Source organism: Rutidosis leptorrhynchoides, chromosome 4, assembly GCF_046630445.1.
Source record: "Rutidosis leptorrhynchoides isolate AG116_Rl617_1_P2 chromosome 4, CSIRO_AGI_Rlap_v1, whole genome shotgun sequence".
Classification (NCBI taxonomy): domain Eukaryota; kingdom Viridiplantae; phylum Streptophyta; class Magnoliopsida; order Asterales; family Asteraceae; genus Rutidosis; species Rutidosis leptorrhynchoides.
The window spans coordinates 78,681,134-78,701,149 of NC_092336.1; the positions used below are offsets into that span (position 1 = coordinate 78,681,134).

The following is a 20,016-nucleotide window of genomic DNA, read 5'->3' on the forward strand; positions in this document are numbered from 1 at the left end:
TTCAAGAAAACTTTGCATTCACAAAATCATCACCGTGTATCTTATTTTGACTTCATTATCAACGGATGTATTCTGGTAAACTATTATTTATGGTGATTGTCTATATGTAGAAATCATCAAACGTTGGAAACTTTAGAAATTGATATTCATTTATTGTGTACCTTTTGAAAAGAATGCAATGTTTACAAAATGTATCATATAGAGGTCAAATACCTCGCAATGAAATCAATGAATGACGTGTTCGTCCATATGGATTTGGAGCGATCGTCACAGTAAATTTAAAAATTACATATTATATATAAGCATCAATTAGAACAAGCGTAGAATAACAAAAGCAAATGTTACTTGGTAGTTCAAAAATGAAAAACAGACGACGGTGGTTGCATCGTGAATCCGTGATGAGAAGTCGCTGATGTGAGAAATATGAAGATGGAGATGGCCGTCCATATATCTATACATGCATCTGTTAATTAGAGAGTAGGATATATTAGCAACAGTGACAGTGGTTGTGGTAGCAGCAGTGACGCTTGTGGGTAGTAGCAGCGGTTTCGGTAGCAGTTGCGTTGGTGTTGGTCTTCCGGCTTACGCGATGGTGATGGAGACGATGGAGAAGGCGGTGATGGAGATGGTGGCGATGAAACATGTGGGAGGATTGTGTTAGGAAGAAGAAGAATGTAGAAAGAATGGAGAAATCAATAGAAGGATCGAGATACGTGGGATGGAGATGGAATGGATAGGCTCATATGTAAATATCTCATAAGCAAAAAGACTAAAATACCCTTTACTGTTAACGCACCCCATTGGCCAATCAAATTTTGACACCATTTACCACAACTTATATATATATAAAAATGACTCCAACCATCACATTTTATTTTCAATATTTGATGGCTTTTCAACCAAGTTACAAAAGTAGAGGCTTTTCAACCATCACATTTTTTTTTTCTCGAAATAACAATATCAGAAAAAACTTTTGATGGCTCTTCAATTCTTAAAAACATTTTGAAAAAACAATTTGACCATATTTTTAACTTCTCGCTATTAAAACTGGCCATTCAATAAAAAAAAATTGTTTTGCTCTTTTTCTTTAAAACCATCCAATCTTCCACCCTTAGTGGACTCTTTAATTTGTTTAAACCCATTTAACTTGACCTTTTGTCCAGACGATTCCATTCCCAATCGTTTTCCCATATTAATTTTATTTAATTGTTTATTATCCCTACGTTGAAAACCCTTCACGTGTTTACCTTCCCCATTTATTTGTTTATTATTCCGATATATTTAGTTCACGGGTTCTTCTATCTCTCTTGATTCTATAGATTTACACACCCTACTATCTGTAAAAAGAGAAAAGAAAGGTTTGAGGTTATTACCGATGGGTTTTGAGGTGGAAGCCATACCACCGAATCTTTGATCGGTGGTATTGGTGGTGGTTTCAACGATTGCAGTCGCCGTCGACACCTTGCCTTTGCTGTTTGGTTTTTGGTTGTAGCAATACCACCGAACCCTAATTCGGCATCTGGATTGGTGGCCGTTGGTGGTGGCTCCGCCGTTGCTGTTGCTGCCTTTCCAGGTTTAGTCCACCATTCAGGATACCCTTTGAACTGACGCGATACCGAAAATTGAAGATGGAAAGAAGGCTGGTTGGTATGACCGATGGTGGTTCATTCGTTGGCAAATTGAACAGCCGCCGCCGCCGCCGCCAGTTCCCAATTGCTGTTTCCGGTGACCTCGTCGTTGCCCACAGCCACCGCCACCGCCACTTGCAGTTTCCTTTGCCGTCGTTCAGGTTGTTGATTTCTTTTCTCTTTTTCCGGTGCCAGGTAAACACCTATGGCCGCCGTTAACTATTGATGGTTGTTGGTGGTGACCACCATTGTTGGTAGCCTCTAGGTTACCGTCAGCTGCACCCCACTCCCTTTTTTATTTATTCAAAAGCTTCAACATAATCACCATGGAAACCGCAACTATTCTCTGTTGCTTGGTCGCCGGTGAGTTTGAGGCTTGATTTGAGCTACCGTCACTTTTTGACATGGTAGTTTGATTTAAGAAGCTTATTGCTTCGGCCTTTCCAAGCTACCGTCACTTATTCGACATGGCAGCTTCGTTTTTGAGCTACCGTCGATTCTTGACATGGCAGCTTGAAATTTCTTCTGGTAAATGATTGAAGCCAAATACGAGCGTCTTGATCCAAGATCGACACCGTTAGCTCTGATACCATGTTTTCAATTGATATGCGGAATATTTGATTGATTATGGATACTGACTGAATATTACAGAAATGATTATGAAGTAGATTTGATTATGAAGTAAAAGATGGGAGTATAAACTATGAGGACTACATTTTGAATATATGGTTTTTTTGTTTCAAAATGATTCATGTTTTTTACCATGCATAAGAACATGTCTAAATACATCAAATGGTCTAACACCTATTTCCTAAAAAGGTTAGGCTTCATAAACATTTTTGGAACCACCTTTATGTAAATGGCAATGTGCAGATATGTATCCGTTTTATTGTCTTCATGGCTGACTTGGTTTGGCAGCTTGTGAAAGTCTCTAAAGGGAAAGGATAATTGTTTTCTGATTCCAAAGTCAAATTACCTAATATGGTAATTTGACTCTTGGCTCCTTGTATTCTAACATGGCCCACTACTAGATCACTCAAGCCTAAGTCAATAAGTCTCATTTATCTTTGAGTGATGGAGTTTGAAGACTTTTACAAGGGGAACGGAAATTGTTAGATTTCATATATTTTCTTCACTAAATAGATAAACAACACACACACACATATATATATATGTATGTATGTATGTATGTATGTCTCTCTCTATGTGTGTGTAGAGAGAGAGAGAGAGACTAAGGAGGTCAATCTAATATATATATATATATATATATATAGAGAGAGAGAGAGAGAGAGAGAGAAACTAAGTAGCCCAATCTAAAATACTACACAGTAAATATAGTCATTTTATATCCCTTTAATATCCCCCGTAGTAGGAGTTGAGAGGGGCGAACGCTTAAACTAGATCATTTTTTTCTTTATTCGTTGTATTAAGTAGACTGTTAACCGGGGACATAGTTTCATATTACATGACGATGTTCTCTTTTTCCATAGTCATTTCATATTCCTCTTAATATATATGACATGTTTTATCAAGAAGACAATATGATTTTAGCTTACAATATAAAAAAATATTTAGTACTGGTGATATTCTGGACAAGATAGGGCCTTTACCAAACGAGAGTATTTGAATTTAAGGCAACTGTAAAATTAAAATTTACAGTTCTTTGAGTTATGAACGTTTGAACATTAGAATCAATTAAATCCGAATCCAATATGACCAATTTGAGATCATTCACCATTTTGATCATATATTTTTCATTAGATTCCGATTTAGTTGATTCAAAAAGTCCAAATGATCATAACTTAAAGGACTACAAGTTTCATTTTTGTTGCGAACAAAATCGGAACAAGGTCTTCAAAAATAATGAGATGACCATGTAATTGATAAGTACGTTAATTCTATCATCGTAGTTCCAACTGAACCTTTATCAAGATCATTAACAAGATGGCCATGATAAATATATTCAATAATGTATCACGAAAAAATCAACATTAATTAGTAACCAAAACTGTTATGTTTTTTTTTTTTTTTCCTTTCGGTAAAGGGTTTTACCCAGTAAATATTAAATATGAAAATAATAAAAGTACAAATAAGACCAACGACCACAAGCATACCTTGAGGCCCCACAAACAACCACTAAATAACCTAGACCCTACAAACAAAATCTAGAGTAGCAAAACCAAAGACCTAACCGCCCTTGCAAAGTTTGACCGTCCACACGCCTCTATACACATCGTGCTAGTGTAAGAATCTAGCATCATTGATGTTCCAACCTTTGAAGCAATAGCACTAAGCCCGTCCTTGGTGAAACCAGTCAATGGAATATCAGGAATCTTAACCCAAAATGGAACCTTAGTAAGATCCTCCTTCATCAACGACACTTCAGATGACCATTTAATTAAGATAACATGTATTTTCAGAATCATCCACGGACCATTCTTCATAACATCTATTAAATGTTGTTTCAATGAAAACTTAGGAAAAAAAAAACCCTTTAGCATTCTTCATAAGCTTTACGAAACCATACTTTTTCCAGAGTCTCGTAACATAATTCTATAATGGGAAACACAACACGACCCCCCGAAAAATAGCCTCTGTATTTACTATTTGCAACCTTCACATCATCAATAGGAAGTATGACATCAACCTCATTATCCTCTTTGCTCAACTGTTCGATCAATCTTAAATTCACATTTTTTTGTATCATCAAACCCCCAACCACCTTCGAAAATGAAGCTTGATCTTGATCACCAATCATTCTTTGAACATTCTCCTGTTGCACACCCTTTTTGATTAACCTCTTTAGCTTCCTTCCCCAACTCATTATCATTCGACTTATGTAACAGCTCAGTGGGAGAGACACAAGATTTGTTCTGCAACACAACAATAGATAAAAATGGGATCACATTATCCCATGTTTATATCATCCCCCCTCTTCCTTAATAGATTTATCGGAGTGAATATAAGATTCAGTGTTCAAATCAAACTGCCTTAAAGGACTCATAAAAGCAGCTTCGATTGGCGAGTCCCTCGCCTGTGTAGGGCTGGTAATAGCCTCCACCCAATCTTCAACGATATTCCTATAGTTTTATCTTGTTTCCTGATGTATCCATCTCAATTGAATGGACACTAATAGCATCACCATCACTAACATTATTGGCCACATTCGGACTGGTTTCAAGGACATGATACTCACCTTGATAATCAAGAAGAATATAAACATCCTTGTTCGACTCCAGCATTTTGGAAATGGTAGCCGCATTAGGGTTAACTTCATGCTTACCTTCTTGCACCCTCATAGAACATGAAGATGATGACAACATATCATTATTAGTAAGTACGTGATCACCACCGCCAATAGGAACATTTGGCCACACACAATCCCAACTCTAGGTTATCATCGCTCGCATTCCTATTCTCCTTCAGCACAGTTTCATGATCCGATTTGGATACATGATCATCACTGAATTATTCTGATGAAGACCCATCAGGAACACCCACGTCAGGCACCATACTGGACACATCTCCATCGATTACACGGTTATGTAAAACCTTAGAAGATGTTGTTGTTGCCGTAGAGGGAGGTTTTTTGTTCTTTTCTCCCACATTTCTTCCCCATGACAGAGAAGACACGGTCACACTACAACGGAAAAGATTTTAGAACGGAAGAGCTCGTAAACAAAGCTTACGATAGTCGAAAACAGAAATCACCAAGAAGAGTGGTTAGGGTTTCTTTACTTGTTAAAGATACTCAAAACTATTATGTCATAGAGGTTTAGTAATACTTAAGGGTTACATTATAAATAAGGATGAAAATGATGATATTATTGAAATAACAACAAACACCGAATACTACGAAGGTAGGGTATTGAGCGATATGATAACTTATATCAAAATAATAATAATAATAATAATAATAATAATAATAATAATAATAATAATAATAATAAACACCAAATGTTGTTTCATGGTGTTTTTGTTAAGATAGAAAGTGATAATAATAATAATAATAATAATCTATATCTATATCTATACTATATATAATAACAAACACAAAAATAGATCATCCAAATGTCTAACTTCTAATCCTAGCCATCCAAATATAAGCCTTCACTAAATCACCATTAACTAATCTATCATATCATAACACAGTTTGATAAGGACGTGCTATTACCTTTCCTTCTGCTTTGTATATTATGATCATTTGAAACTCCATACCTACGAATTCTAGACCATTATTCGCTTGACTTGAAGTCGGGAAGGAAAAACAAGAGCATAGAGCTCCGACATATAAGGGAAAATATAAAGCCCGATAACAACACGAAAATTACAAACCGTGTATATCAATGCGTATAGCAACATAAAGACACGGGAGAATTAAAAACACTATAACCCCAAGGTAATTGTAGAAGTAAACAGATTTCTCTGGGGGTAAATGAAAAAGAAGAATGACAGAAACGATAGTCAGAAAAATATCCAGGATAAGAACTGGATGGAGCATTTTCACAATCTTTGGAAGTATGAATCGAGAAAGAAAGTATAGAAGTGGTGAAGATAATGAAACAAAAGAAGCTAATTTATAGCAAAATTCTAGACACAACAATCAAGACAATTTTAATTTCCTTAATTATCGGAGAATCAAATCTTATACAGATTATAAAGATTTCCTTTAAATCCCTTGAATTCCGGAAATCACCTTTAATTATGTCAAAAGTTAAGGCAAACTGATATTTCCTTATTTCAAACTTTTAAGATAACTTCATTTATACTCTTCCTATAATCGAATCGTTTTATCCATATTACCCAATGTTGATAAAACAATATTTTCAACTCATATTCATCATTCTTGTTGTAAAGAATGACAATCTCTATCAAATTTCACGACTATGATTTTCATGAACTCCTTTCTATTTTGTCTACCCTAGCGTGGTGGCATAAACGCTCAAGGTTTAAATGAGCTCGATATTATTCATAACACATTTTATATATCCAATTTACTGAAATGACTTGTATAACATCATCATTTAGTCGACACTTTTTGTTAACTAAAGTTTACACTAATTATATAAAATAACTTTAGTTAATATTAATATTAATGCGTATTATATTTAAAACTATATGAAACATAATTATTAATTAAATGATAAGTTATTTTAATCATTATATATATATTTTTAGCTTATAAAAAAAATAAAAATAAAAAGAAATAAGATTTTTTTTATAAATTAAATAATGAGCCCATAAATTTTGACTAAATATTTTCAAAAACAAAAACTTATTAAAAATATTTTTAACCTGTTTTTATTATTTTGTCAGACCCTTTAAAAGTTGATATCATAATTATGACCTCCTAATCTAACAATAAAATGACTAAAGAATAAATTAATTTTTTGTCTCTAAAATAGCAGATTCCGATTCGATTATATAATCAAACCCAAGTCTCAAACCCTACTGTGCGCGTTCAGATCAATACACGGATAATTGAAGATGATACTTTGACCATGTATTTACAGGTAGATTATCCTCAGATTATTTTTTTTGTTTTTTCATTATAATAATGGATGGATGAATCGGTTTGAGCGTGTTTTTTGTAATTTTTGATCATAATCAGACTATACAAAATATGAATTTGATGATAAATAATTAGTTGATCAGATTATTTTCCCTTGTTTTAATAAAAAAATAATGATTTACTAATTGTTTTAGAGTAATAGTTAGTTATTGAAGCCAATGAATATATACAAATTGGGATTCGGTAGTCTATTTTATATGGGTTCTCTCAATTTATGGAATAGATATACAACATTCATGCTTTGTTTTTTGTATTAAAGGAGATTTGAAAAGGTAACATATATCGGAAACATCCTCATCGAATGAGGTTCTCATTCTCCTGCCCCATTTCGCTATGAACTTCCTAGGAAAAGGTTATCATCCTTAATTTGTTAAATCAAAATTTTGTTGGTGTTGATAATTTAATATGTTATGTGTGTATATATTTATTCTTAGTTAGCGATTAAGTTTTAATCTGTTATATGTGTGTATATATTTGTTCATAGTTAGCTATGACTACTATAAATTATAATCCATATGAAATCAGATCCGAGAAAATTTTAGCCTTTTTGTTGATGTAAATATAATAGAATTAGCATTGTCAACCCATTCGACTCCTAAATGATAAACTTGGATGCAATTATCTCAAACGGGGCGTACTGGAAAACTATTTTATGAAAGGGGAATGGGTTAAACGATTTGCAAGTCCATAACAGTCTAAAAAACGCCAATGACCTTCAGTAGTCGTTTTGTCAATAGATTGTTTTTATAAATTCTAACACTTCCCCTTATGTATGTAGATGCTATATCGTTCTTGCAGAGAATGGTGCATTTATTTGGTGAAGGCAACAAGGTAGTCGTTGAGGAGATACTAAAGGTGCTTAAAAACACAGACTAGAAACCAAGTCTGCACTGTAAACGAACAGGTCAGAAAATAGTTGGTCGAATTAAACCTTGAAATGTTGCAGTGAACATGAAGTTGCCAATTGTTGTGCTCATGCATAACTGTAATTATATATGCACTATATAAGGCATGCCCTACAAAATGAAAAATTGAATCGGCTAGCGTGTGAAAGGTCTAACAATGCGTGCACTGATATGCTATTTTCTACGTACAAAATGAAATGTCTAATGCGTCTCATTAGATCTACTAGAGGATACCTATTGTTTTGATTTGAAATTGAGTACTAACGAATAGAGAGTTATATCTTGAACCGTGAACTAATTACATTTTTATTAACTGATATTTTGTGGGTTCAGTATTTTTGCAAACCAAAATGTGTGTATTATGGTTTTAAAAGTTTGCAACAAATCTAATGTGTATCTTTTTTATAACAGGGGGAGTCCAGTGAATGAACGGGATGCTACCACTACACTATTTAAAGTAGATGCTGGTAAAACTCTAGACTATTATGCCATTCGTTGAACACCAACTTGACAATGAGTGGATTTACCAAACCGATTTTGAATGGATTTACAAAACCTTACTTTTTCGTTCAAGATTATGCATTGCTTAATAAGTTATACAATGTGCATTTTATATATCTTTAATATAATGATTTTGTAGGAATTATATATTAGATGAGGGTCTTATACCAATTCTAAATAATTTGATGGGTGGGTTTAGCCTTTCGGAGATGTGTAGCATATTCGCATTCTTCAATGTCCACCATGACTTCAACTAACACGACCAAGGTTGCTGCGATGGGCTTAAGCTTTGGTTGTTCAGGTTCTGTTTCTCACCAAGAGTCTCAAGGGTCTGTTTTTATACGTTCAAGAGCAGATCCTCAAGGAAAACATCCTATTAAGATTCAAGATTGAATCCCTAAGGTCGCTATTGGTAAATTGCAATATTTGATTAATTAGTAGTGAATTACTGGAAGTTTCTCAATATTTAAACTTGAAGTATGCACATTTTACATGTAACTAGGAAGGTGCAACTATTAGGAATGTATAGCTTTTCTTTTGTTGCATGCAACAGATATATTATAATTGATATTCCAACTCCAATAGTTAGGACATGCTATTAAGATTTTGAGTCATGATTGTGAGTCTTAATAGGTGATACAAATGTTATTAAATGCGCTTTTCACACAAGAATTGTAAACAAGAATTGTTAGCCATGATTTTGAGCAATGTTTCAACAAATACTATATAAGATATGATTGTTCTAACAATTCAATTTTTGATTCGTCTTTACAAGAGTCCCGCGAATTCGCGGTCTTAAGCTAGTAGTAATAATAATAATAATAATAATAATAATAATAATAATAATAATAATAATAACATATCATTAAATTCCCCATTTAATCTACTAGATTACTGTGTACGGAGTATCATATATTACTTATTAAATTCAGTTAAAGTTTCTTATGTACAAAAAATATGTACAAAAATGATATTTGTCAAACATATTTACATTTACAGTATATTCTAGAATACAATATTTTTAAAACGGGTGAAATATTATAGTGAGGAGTGAGGACTTGTAAGGAAGCAGTAACTCATGTGGTTAAGGTGGATGAGGACTATTGAGGAGCCATCAGAAAGTAAAACGAGTCAGGCCAATTAGTCACAAGTGCCACATTAAAAAAAAAAAAAAAAAAAAAAAAAAAATTTAAATTCCCACCCTACTCTTCCCGCCAAAATTTCTAGTGTTTATAGAAGATGTACTATTCAAAATTTAATTTAAATATAAAATATAAATTATAAAATATAAATAGGAAATGTAAACAGATATTACTCATAATAATAATAATAATATATATTTATTAGTTCAATTCAATTAAAAGTTCCGTATCTTATACTCCATCCGTCCCACAATAATTGTTATGTTTTAACTTTTTAAGTCTTTTTTCTTCAACTTTGACTTTGAATATATTTCTTTGTGTTATATAATATCGAATGAAAGTTATACCAAATGAAAACACATTCGAAAACCAATCTATTCATATAAATTTCATCAAATATTATATAGCAAAAAAAAAAAAAAATTAAAGTTAAAACTTAATAAATTGACTTTGAAAAGTCTAACAAGACAATTATTTTAGGACAGATATAGGAGTAGTATTGAGTTCAGTTCCTCTTATTATCAAAATCATGTGACATTAATATATTAAAAATTGCGATTGGTCAATTGAGTCTTAATTTTGAAATTGAATGCTTAAAATCCGCTTACTTTACATATATAGAGATTGAATTCAGTTAAACTTTCTGTCATATAAATATACGTACAAAAATGATATTTGTCAAACATATTTGAAGTATTAGAGTGAGGACCTGCAAGGAAGTGGTAACTCATGCGGTTGAGGTGGATGAGGAGCCATGAGACAGTAAAACGAGTCTCGCCAATTAGTCGCAGGTGCCACATACAAATCAAAGTTGCTGGTATATACCACCCTACTCTTCCCGCCAAAATCTCTAGTGTACCACCGCTTCTTCACATCTGTATCTTGTTCGAAAAACCCAACAACACCCTTTTTTGCATTCTCCAAAATGCCAACTGGTACACCATGATTCACAATCTGAAAAAATCCCCAACTCTCCAACGCATCTTTCACTTTTTCGATCGCCACCTTTCGCTTGATCGAATCCTCATTGATTCCTTCCATGTCAATGGTCGGAAGAGTTGGTTTTGACCCTGATTTTTGGTCGGAGTTGAGGTTTTCGGGATGTTAAAATATTATAATGTTTTTCTAGATTAATATAGATTAGTCTAGAATTAGTAAGTTTTATTAGATATTTAATAGTAGATATTTAAGTAGAAGTGACTAGAAATTGTTAGAGATTTAGTTAGTCAAAAAAATCAAGATTTGCTAGAATGATCTAGTAGACTTATTGAGCCTATAAATAGGCTAGTGGTCTTGCAAAATGTAACACAACAAAACACAAACAAATTGAAGTAATAAAACAACTTTCTAAAAACTCTTTTCCATTCTAATTTCTAAAACACCCCCTCAACATTATAAACACTATAATACTTCATACTAATCTATCACTTCTAAAAAATCTAAACCTACACTAAATCTAACAAGTGGTATCAAGAGCCGTGTTGGGCGTTGTTCGAATACACCATGACTACCGTCGGTGCGTACAATATTCCCGTCCCCATCTTTGATGGTGATAACTATGATTTTTGGAGTATCCGAATGAAGACATATTTCCAAGCACAAAGCTTGTGGGATATTGTCGAAGTCGGGTTTACAACTCCAAAAGACGTCGAAACTCTGTCCGCAGAAGAAAATGAAAAATACAACAAAAATGTTGTAAGAAATGCTGCTGCTCTAGGCTACATTCAACAAGCCTTGACACCGTCTATCTTTCCACGAATCATGGGAGCTACGACAGCCAAAGAGGCGTGGAAGATCCTTCAAGAAGAATTTCAAGGAAATGCCAAGGTGAGATCTGTAAAACTACTAACTCTAAGACGAGATTTTGAAAATTTAAATATGAAAGAGACTGAGACCGTTAAAGACTACTATTCTAGAATTAAAGAAATAGTAAACCAAATGAGAGCCTATGGAGATGATATAACTGATAAAAGGATCGTAGAAAAAATACTTATCAGTATGACTGAAAAATACGATCATGTCATTACTGCTATTGAAGAGTCAAAAGACATTGAGACTCTGTCAGTAACAGAATTAGTTGGCTCTCTCGAAGCATATGAGGCTAGACTGAGTCGGCGTAGTGAAAACTCACTCGAAAGTGCCTTTCAGTCTAAACTCAAATTAAGGTCTCAAAAATCTAATAATGGGGGGAAAAGAAATCTTGAAGAAAATTCGAGAGGAGGAGCAAAACCCAGAACCGGGTTCGATCAAAAAAGAAAAAGCTACCCTCCATGTAGTATTTGCAAAAGGACAAACCACTTGGAGAAAGATTGTTTCCATAAAGGGAAGCCACAATGCAATAACTGCAAAAGATTTGGGCATCTAGAAAAAGATTGTCGTTTAAAACAAAATCATCAAGCTAACTTCACGGAAGAAAGTGAAGATATACCGGAGAACAAAAATCAGCTATTCTATGCCTGTCATGTCGCAAATAAACAGAGGGACGATACTTGGTTGATCGACAGTGGGTGCAGCAACCACATGACAGGAGATGAAAAGTTATTTGATAGTATCAACACGTCCGTAAAGTCCCGCGTCAAACTAGGGAATGGAGCGCTTGTTGACACTAAAGGCAAAGGTACGATAACTGTTCAAACTAATAACGTCACTCGATCTGTTAGTGACGTTCTTTTAGTACCAAGTTTAGCGAGTAACTTGCTAAGTGTTGGACAAATGATGGAGCATGGCTACTCTTTACTCTTCGAAGATAAATCATGTGTTATTCGTGACAAGAAAAACAACTATAAATTAATAGCCGAAGTGCCAATGGAGAACCGCAACTTCCCGCTTCGTTGGCAGTATATCAGAGATACGGCCATGAAAGTTCAAGTTGAAGAATCATGGCTATGGCATCGAAGATTTGGCCACTTTAACTTTCACGCACTAAAAATCCTCCAACAAAAGAATATGATGAGAGACTTGCCTAACATAGAAGAAATCACTGACACGTGTGAAAGCTGTATGATGGGCAAGCAACATCGAAAACCTTTCCCTCGTGACAAAGCTTGGAGAGCGAAAGGTATACTGGAGCTGGTGCACACCGACATTGGTGGACCAATGAGGACCCCGTCTCTTAACCAAAACAGGTACTTTATTCTCTTCATCGATGACTATTCTAGAATGACGTGGGTTTATTTCATGCGTGAAAAATCGGAAGTATTTACGATATTCAAGAAGTTTAAGAACTTCGTAGAAAAAAGCAGCGGCCATTATATAAAAACGCTAAGGAGTGATAGAGGAAAAGAATACACCTCTACACAGTTTAACAAATTCTGTGAAGACGAAGGAGTTAAACGCCAACTTACTGTTGGTTACGCCCCTGAGCAAAATGGCGTCTCTGAACGTAAAAATAGAACTGTAATGGAAATGGCCAAAACGATGATACATGAAAAAGGCCTTCCAAACAGTTTTTGGGCTGAAGCTGTATACACGGCTGTATATATATTGAATCGATGTCCAACGAAAGCTGTAGAAAACAAGACTCCAATTGAGGCATGGAGTGGAAGGAAACCATCAGCAAAACATCTGCGAGTATTTGGGTGTATTTGCTACATCCACATTCCAAAGGAGAAACGTCACAAGCTCCAAGAAAAATCAGAGAAGGGAATATTCTTGGGCTACAGCACACAGTCTAAAGGCTACCGAGTCTATAACCTGAAGACTAATAAAATCGTGATCAGTCGAGATGTGGAGTTTGATGAAGACGCTTCATGGAATTGGGAGAAAGACAAAGTTGAAAAACAAACATATCTGCCGCAGATATCTATGGAAAGTCCAGCTCAACAACCACTACAAATGGAGCATTCTCAACAACAGGAAAGTACCGGAGAAACAAGTCCTACTACACCAACTTCTCCGTCGACAAGATTACCTTTGGCGCAAGACGAGTCAAGCCCAGAGTCCACACCTTGAAGAGTTAAAAAGTTAACAGAGGTATACGAGACTTGCAACTTCACAACTATTGAACCCGAAAGCTATGAAGTTGCATCCAAAGATGAAAAGTGGGTGGTAGCTATGAACGAAGAAATCAGAATGATTGAGAAAAACAATACATGAGAGTTAGTTGATCCTCCAGAAGACAAAGAAATCATCGGAGTTAAGTGGGTTTACAAAACAAAGCTCAACCCTGATGGATCTATACAAAAACATAAAGCAAGGCTAGTAGCTAAAGGCTACTCGCAACAACCAGGAGTCGACTACACCGAAACCTACGCACCTGTAGCACGACTGGATACTATACGAGCACTTGTGGCACTAGCAGCTCAACGAAGATGGAAGATTCACCAACTAGATGTGAAATCAGCCTTTCTAAATGGGTTTCTAGAAGAAGAAATATATGTAGAGCAACCACAAGGGTTCATTCAAAAAGGAAAAGAAGAAAAAGTCCTAAAGCTCAAGAAAGCCTTATATGGACTTAAACAAGCACCACGTGCTTGGTATAGCCGCATTGATAGCTATTTCACAAGTTCAGGATTCAGGAGGAGTCAAAGTGAGCCCACACTCTACATCAAAACCCAAGGTAACTCTGACACTCTCATTCTTTCCTTGTATGTCGATGATCTTATATATACGGGAAACAATGAGAGGATGATACAAGAATTTAAAGAAGACATGATGAAAACGTTCGAGATGAGCGACCTTGGATTGATGCGCTATTTTCTTGGCATCGAAATCAGTCAAGAAAATGAAGACATCTTCATATGCCAAAAGAAATACACGGAAAATCTCCTGAAAAAGTTTAAACTATACGGTTGCAAAACCGTCGCCACACCTCTAGTTGCCAATGAGAAGATGAGACAAGAAGATGGATCTGAGAAAGCAGACGCTTCAAGATTCAGAAGTCTCATCGGAAGCCTACTCTATCTAACAGCAACAAGACCAGATATTATGTACGCAACCAGTCTACTATCCAGGTACATGCAAAACCCTACTCAAATACATTACGGAGCTTCTAAAAGAATACTAAGATACTTGCAAGGTACCATGGACTATGGAATATGGTACAATCCCACTATAGACTCGAAGCTTCATGGATACACTGATAGTGATTGGGCCGGATCGGTAGATGACATGAGAAGTACTTCAGGATACACATTCACACTTGGATCTGGTGTATTCTCATGGACATCAAAGAAACAAGAAACGGTGGCACAATCGTCAGCTGAAGCCGAGTACGTCGCAGCCGCAAACTCAGCTAATCAAGCTATATGGCTAAGAAGAATACTAGAAGACATGGGCGAGAAACAAGATGAAGCTAAAAAAATATTCTGCGACAACAAGTCCGCGATCGCGATGGCAAAGAATCCAGTGTTCCATGGCAGAACAAAACATATTGACATCAAGTATCACTTTCTGCGAGAAAGCTCAGCCAAGAAAGATATTGAATTAAAATACTGCAAGACCGAAGAGCAGATTGCAGATATTTTCACTAAAGCACTACCAAGACCCAAGTTCGAGTTCCTACGCAACATGCTCGGAGTAACACCGAAAAACATTAAGGAGGAGTGTTAAAATATTATAATGTTTTTCTAGATTAATATAGATTAGTCTAGAATTAGTAAGTTTTATTAGATATTTAATAGTAGATATTTAAGTAGAAGTGACTAGAAATTGTTAGAGATTTAGTTAGTCAAAAAAATCAAGATTTGCTAGAATGATCTAGTAGACTTATTGAGCCTATAAATAGGCCAGTGGTCTTGCAAAATGTAACACAACAAAACACAAACAAATTGAAGTAATAAAACAACTTTCTAAAAACTCTTTTCCATTCTAATTTCTAAAACACCCCCTCAACATTATAAACACTATAATACTTCATACTAATCTATCAATTCTAAAAAATCTAAACCTACACTAAATCTAACACGGGACGAGGCAAGTGGAATATACGAGGGACTTGTGTGATTCCGGAGTCAACGAGTCCTTTGACTCCGGCTTTGGTTTTGTCGAATGCTGCTAGCTCGGTTTTACGGTCATATTTCAGTTGGATTATTCCCAGACTGGTATTGATCAGACCCATGCTTATAGTTTCTATGTTGGTGGCTATACGGCTTGCTTTACGACTATACGAACGTTAGTATATATATATATATATATATATATATATATATATATATATATATATGTATGTATATATATATATATGTATGTATATATATATATATATGTATGTATGTATGTATATATGTATGTATGTATGTCCTCAAATGCTCAATCAACAAATGCAATTACAATAAGTCTACACGTGTTTACAAACAGGTCTTCACGTGTTTACTGTTTATCCGTACAACGTTGATATATTCTACTCCGTATTTATTCTTTCTATTCTGTAAAAGAAACAAAAAACAACTTTTTTTTTTTTTTTTTGGTAAAAATCAAAAAACAACTTTTGTTTACTTGTTTTTGTATTAAGTACCACGGCCGCCTCAGCTCTATCTGTTTAGGGTTTCGTCAAAATTATACCAACAGTTCTTATTAAATACTGTATCACAATTTTTCGATGAAAGAAACTGAAAGATGAAAGAGTAAAACGTAACTTTATAAATTTATATCATTATATGTCAAACCATCTCAAGATAACCATCTTGATTATCCGAGTTAATCGAGCTCGAGTTCATAAACAAGCAACTTTACATTGAAAAAATTCATTAGAGCTCGATCGAGTCAAGCCCGATCAATTAATTAACAACTCAGTGTGACTCCCTTTGCTGACGGCCACGTTCAACGTATTTAGCCCATTACTTGTAGACTATGTACATAGTGAATCACACATAATACAAACATATTACAAAATCAACGAGCTATCGAATACGTAAAGAGAGGGTTTATTGACGTCTAACAAGCTAGATCCTCATATGCAAAAGCGCAGAAGTACCATCAAGGCCTTTTTTTTTTTTTTTTTTTTTTTTTTTTTTTTAAAGGCAAACCTACAATCTACACACGAAACCACGAATTTTTACATCTCACTGCCTCAAGTGAGGCTTGAACCCACTACTTGTTGGTTGAAGGGTTACTCTCATACCGTTAGGCCAAGGGCCCTTTGGTACCATCAAGCCCTTTTTCCCTGAAGTAATCTACATATTATGTTGAAAAAATGGGTTGAAAAAGTGTTTTCACCAGCATTGGACACAAATAAATATATTATAAAGTGTTATATATGAGCGACTATATAGTGGGGTTTGTAGTCCCTCACGAGGACTTTACAACGAACTATTGAGTGTCCAAAGCGGATTAAAGGTGAATGAGATATCGAGTCTCAAAGTTGTGTTTTTGTTGGAGTAATCGGTTATGTTATGGTCACAAGTTTGGATTAATATTTTAAGCTAAGTTTTGATTTAATAATTTACTAGTGAAATGACCCGTGAAACCACGAGTTTGTTTAAATGAAACAGTTTAATTATATTGAAATCACAGGCCTATTAAATGCAAACATTTGAAAAATATATTAAAGTTGCAATAATATATTTAAGTTGACATTGAGATAATCAATGTCTTGTTTAATAACAAAAGTAGCTAAATCTTTTTCTAATTCAAATCAACAATCGTCAATACCATAAGCAGCATGTCTATTGCTAAATACCTTTATAGTATGATATTTCATACATCTCCTAAACGCCTTTATATGATATTTCAAAGGCATCTTGTGTTTAAAATCGGATACACAACTACAATTCCAAAGTTTCTCAAATCTTTTTTTTTGTGCGTTCTCCTGTCACCTTTCATCGTAAAGACCCTTCCGCATTTTCTACATGGTTTAAAATTCAAAAGGCATCACCAAGACGGTAAATGCCTTTATAGTATGATATTTCATACATCTCCTAAACGCCTTTATATGATATTTCAAAGGCATCTTGTGTTTAAAATCGGATACACAACTACAATTCCAAAGTTTCTTAAATCTTTTTTTGTGCGTTCTCCTATCACCTTTCATCGTAAAGACCCTTCCGCATTTTCTACATGGTTTAAAATTCAAAAGGCATCACCAAGTGGGTCATATACCGACAAAAATTGTGCAAATAATTGTGTTGTTTTAAGTTGAACTTGATCACTCTAAATGATTCAAAAAATTTCATGAAATCTTTGAATGGTAGTCTTTAATCTTTCAAATCATTAAAAAAGTAGATATAGTTCAAGTAGCCAATGACCCAAGAACTTAGTAACTGAAACAACTGTAATGCTAGTTCGATCTAAATGCTTGTCCTGCCTCATAATTCAAAAAATTACATAAAAACTAAAACAAAACAATTTATACTTTATATTATAACTAATAAACTTAAAAAAAAAAACACTCACCGTTACCTTCTTTAAGTCACAACCTACACCGAGTCTTTATGTCGAACCCAAATTAAGGTCAGGCCAGCTGTTTAGACAAATTAAATGCATATTATGTTTACATCCACAACATGGTACACAATTCTTACAATAAATATATTGATTACTAACCCTAAAATGAATGGACATGGCTCAGCCTTATGCCTCATATTATCGAAAGGATCTCCCGTTTTAGTTTTCACATCATAGGTACCAGCAGAGTGTCATCTGTATCACAACACAACAAAACGTAACACTTATCTTTATATTTATGTAAAGAAACGTAACACAACAAAACGTAACACTTGACTTGTGAATAGTAAATGGGTCAAAGTACCACTTATAGTTTAGAACTTTTATAAAGACCGGTGTTCTTAATAATTTACATTTATGCTTCAAGCTCGCGGGATTCATACATATATTTTGTATCACGAAGATTAGTCTCATATCACAACTTTTATATTTATCATCACGAAACCAATAACAATGCATCACAAAAACAATCATATACGCAGCACTATCACAACTTCATATTTAGCATCACGAAACTGTCAATACAACACACCACAATCAAATACACATCACTGTAGTTTTACAACAACAATCAAATATTATGCACAATAGAAATGTGCATTAGTAGTCTAATTTAGATTTGGAGATTCATATTTATAATGTTCTAATGATGGAGACTCAATCCGGTAAAGACCAACTAAATATAAGGTCGTTACTTTGATATAAAATGAGAGGCACATCTACGTCTTGAGATCCTAAGGAGTCATGCTGCAAAGAAAGAAAAACAACATGTTGGAGAATTACACGAAAATTAGTAATACAACAAAGAAGCATATGACATATATTTAGAAAACTGTTTAATAAAATGTCTGATTATTAAAAGATATCTAAAATGCGGGACACTTCACAAAAAAATAAAATAAAAAGAGAATGACATATCACATACCCAGTATATATTTCATTAAGACTGAGTTGATATTTTGCAGAACCGTCTTCGACATCAATTCCATCAAAATGACCTCCTCCATTGATTCTACTTCTGCAGGCTCATATGTTTCCACATAGAATAGAGGAAGCACATGATATCATATTATGTTGCATTAACACAAGACGTAATAAAATACATAATGGCCAGAATTAAGATCACTGAATGATAGTTGAATTCTTACTAAAAAGCAAATTTGTAATATAATCACAAGAATATTAATCACTTGAACACTCATTTGACAATCATTTAAATACCAAAGACAACCTCAAATAATTTTAGCTTATTATAATCTACAATGACCCATATTACCACTCTTATGTCTTATAAAACAGGCGATCAATCCAAATCTCACAAAGGGATCAATCATCTAACAAACGAAAAATGGTTATGTCTTTTGCAATGAAAACAAAGTGGGTATGCATCAAAAACCATTAATTGATAATAAAAGATTTATGAATTAAACGAAATTATGTAAACATACCTGCAAACTTGAATTGGTTATAATATTCATCCAAACAATGACATTTTAAAGATCAATCCCTGTAAGTCTTACTCCAAAAAGCAGGAGTTAGTTTTCATCAGACCATGTTCAACCCATTTGTGATCACCATAACAAACAAAAAAGAAATACGGAGTAATTATTATTATTTTCTTCCAGATAATCCACTGAATATGAGAGTTTAATTAGCAAATATATGTAATTTAATTACGAATAACTCAATAATCAATAACTAATAAATTAATTGTATGTAATTTCATAACGAATAAATCAATAATCAATAGATGTTAAAAGAGATGTAACAAAATACAACAATCCTTTCAGAATAAGCCAACTCATAAATACACAATCAAGGCTGGTAACCTCAAATTCCTTAGTATGAGATGTTGCTTCTTGGAGACGTACATGCTCGTCTATCCA

At 34.2% G+C, this 20,016-nt stretch overlaps 1 long non-coding RNA gene and 1 pseudogene across 1 annotated transcript; one reads left to right on the top strand and one right to left on the bottom strand.

Annotated features, from left to right (window-relative positions):
* LOC139844143 (1-aminocyclopropane-1-carboxylate oxidase homolog 1-like) overlaps positions 1-15,806 on the bottom strand; it is a 44,443-nt pseudogene extending 28,637 nt beyond the window's left edge.
* LOC139844144 (uncharacterized) lies at positions 6,995-9,188 on the top strand. The gene is made up of 4 exons (XR_011757836.1): positions 6,995-7,141; positions 7,979-8,104; positions 8,517-8,572; positions 8,746-9,188. It is a non-coding gene; the product is annotated as an uncharacterized lncRNA (long non-coding RNA).
* Positions 15,807-20,016: the final 4,210 nt, after the last annotated feature.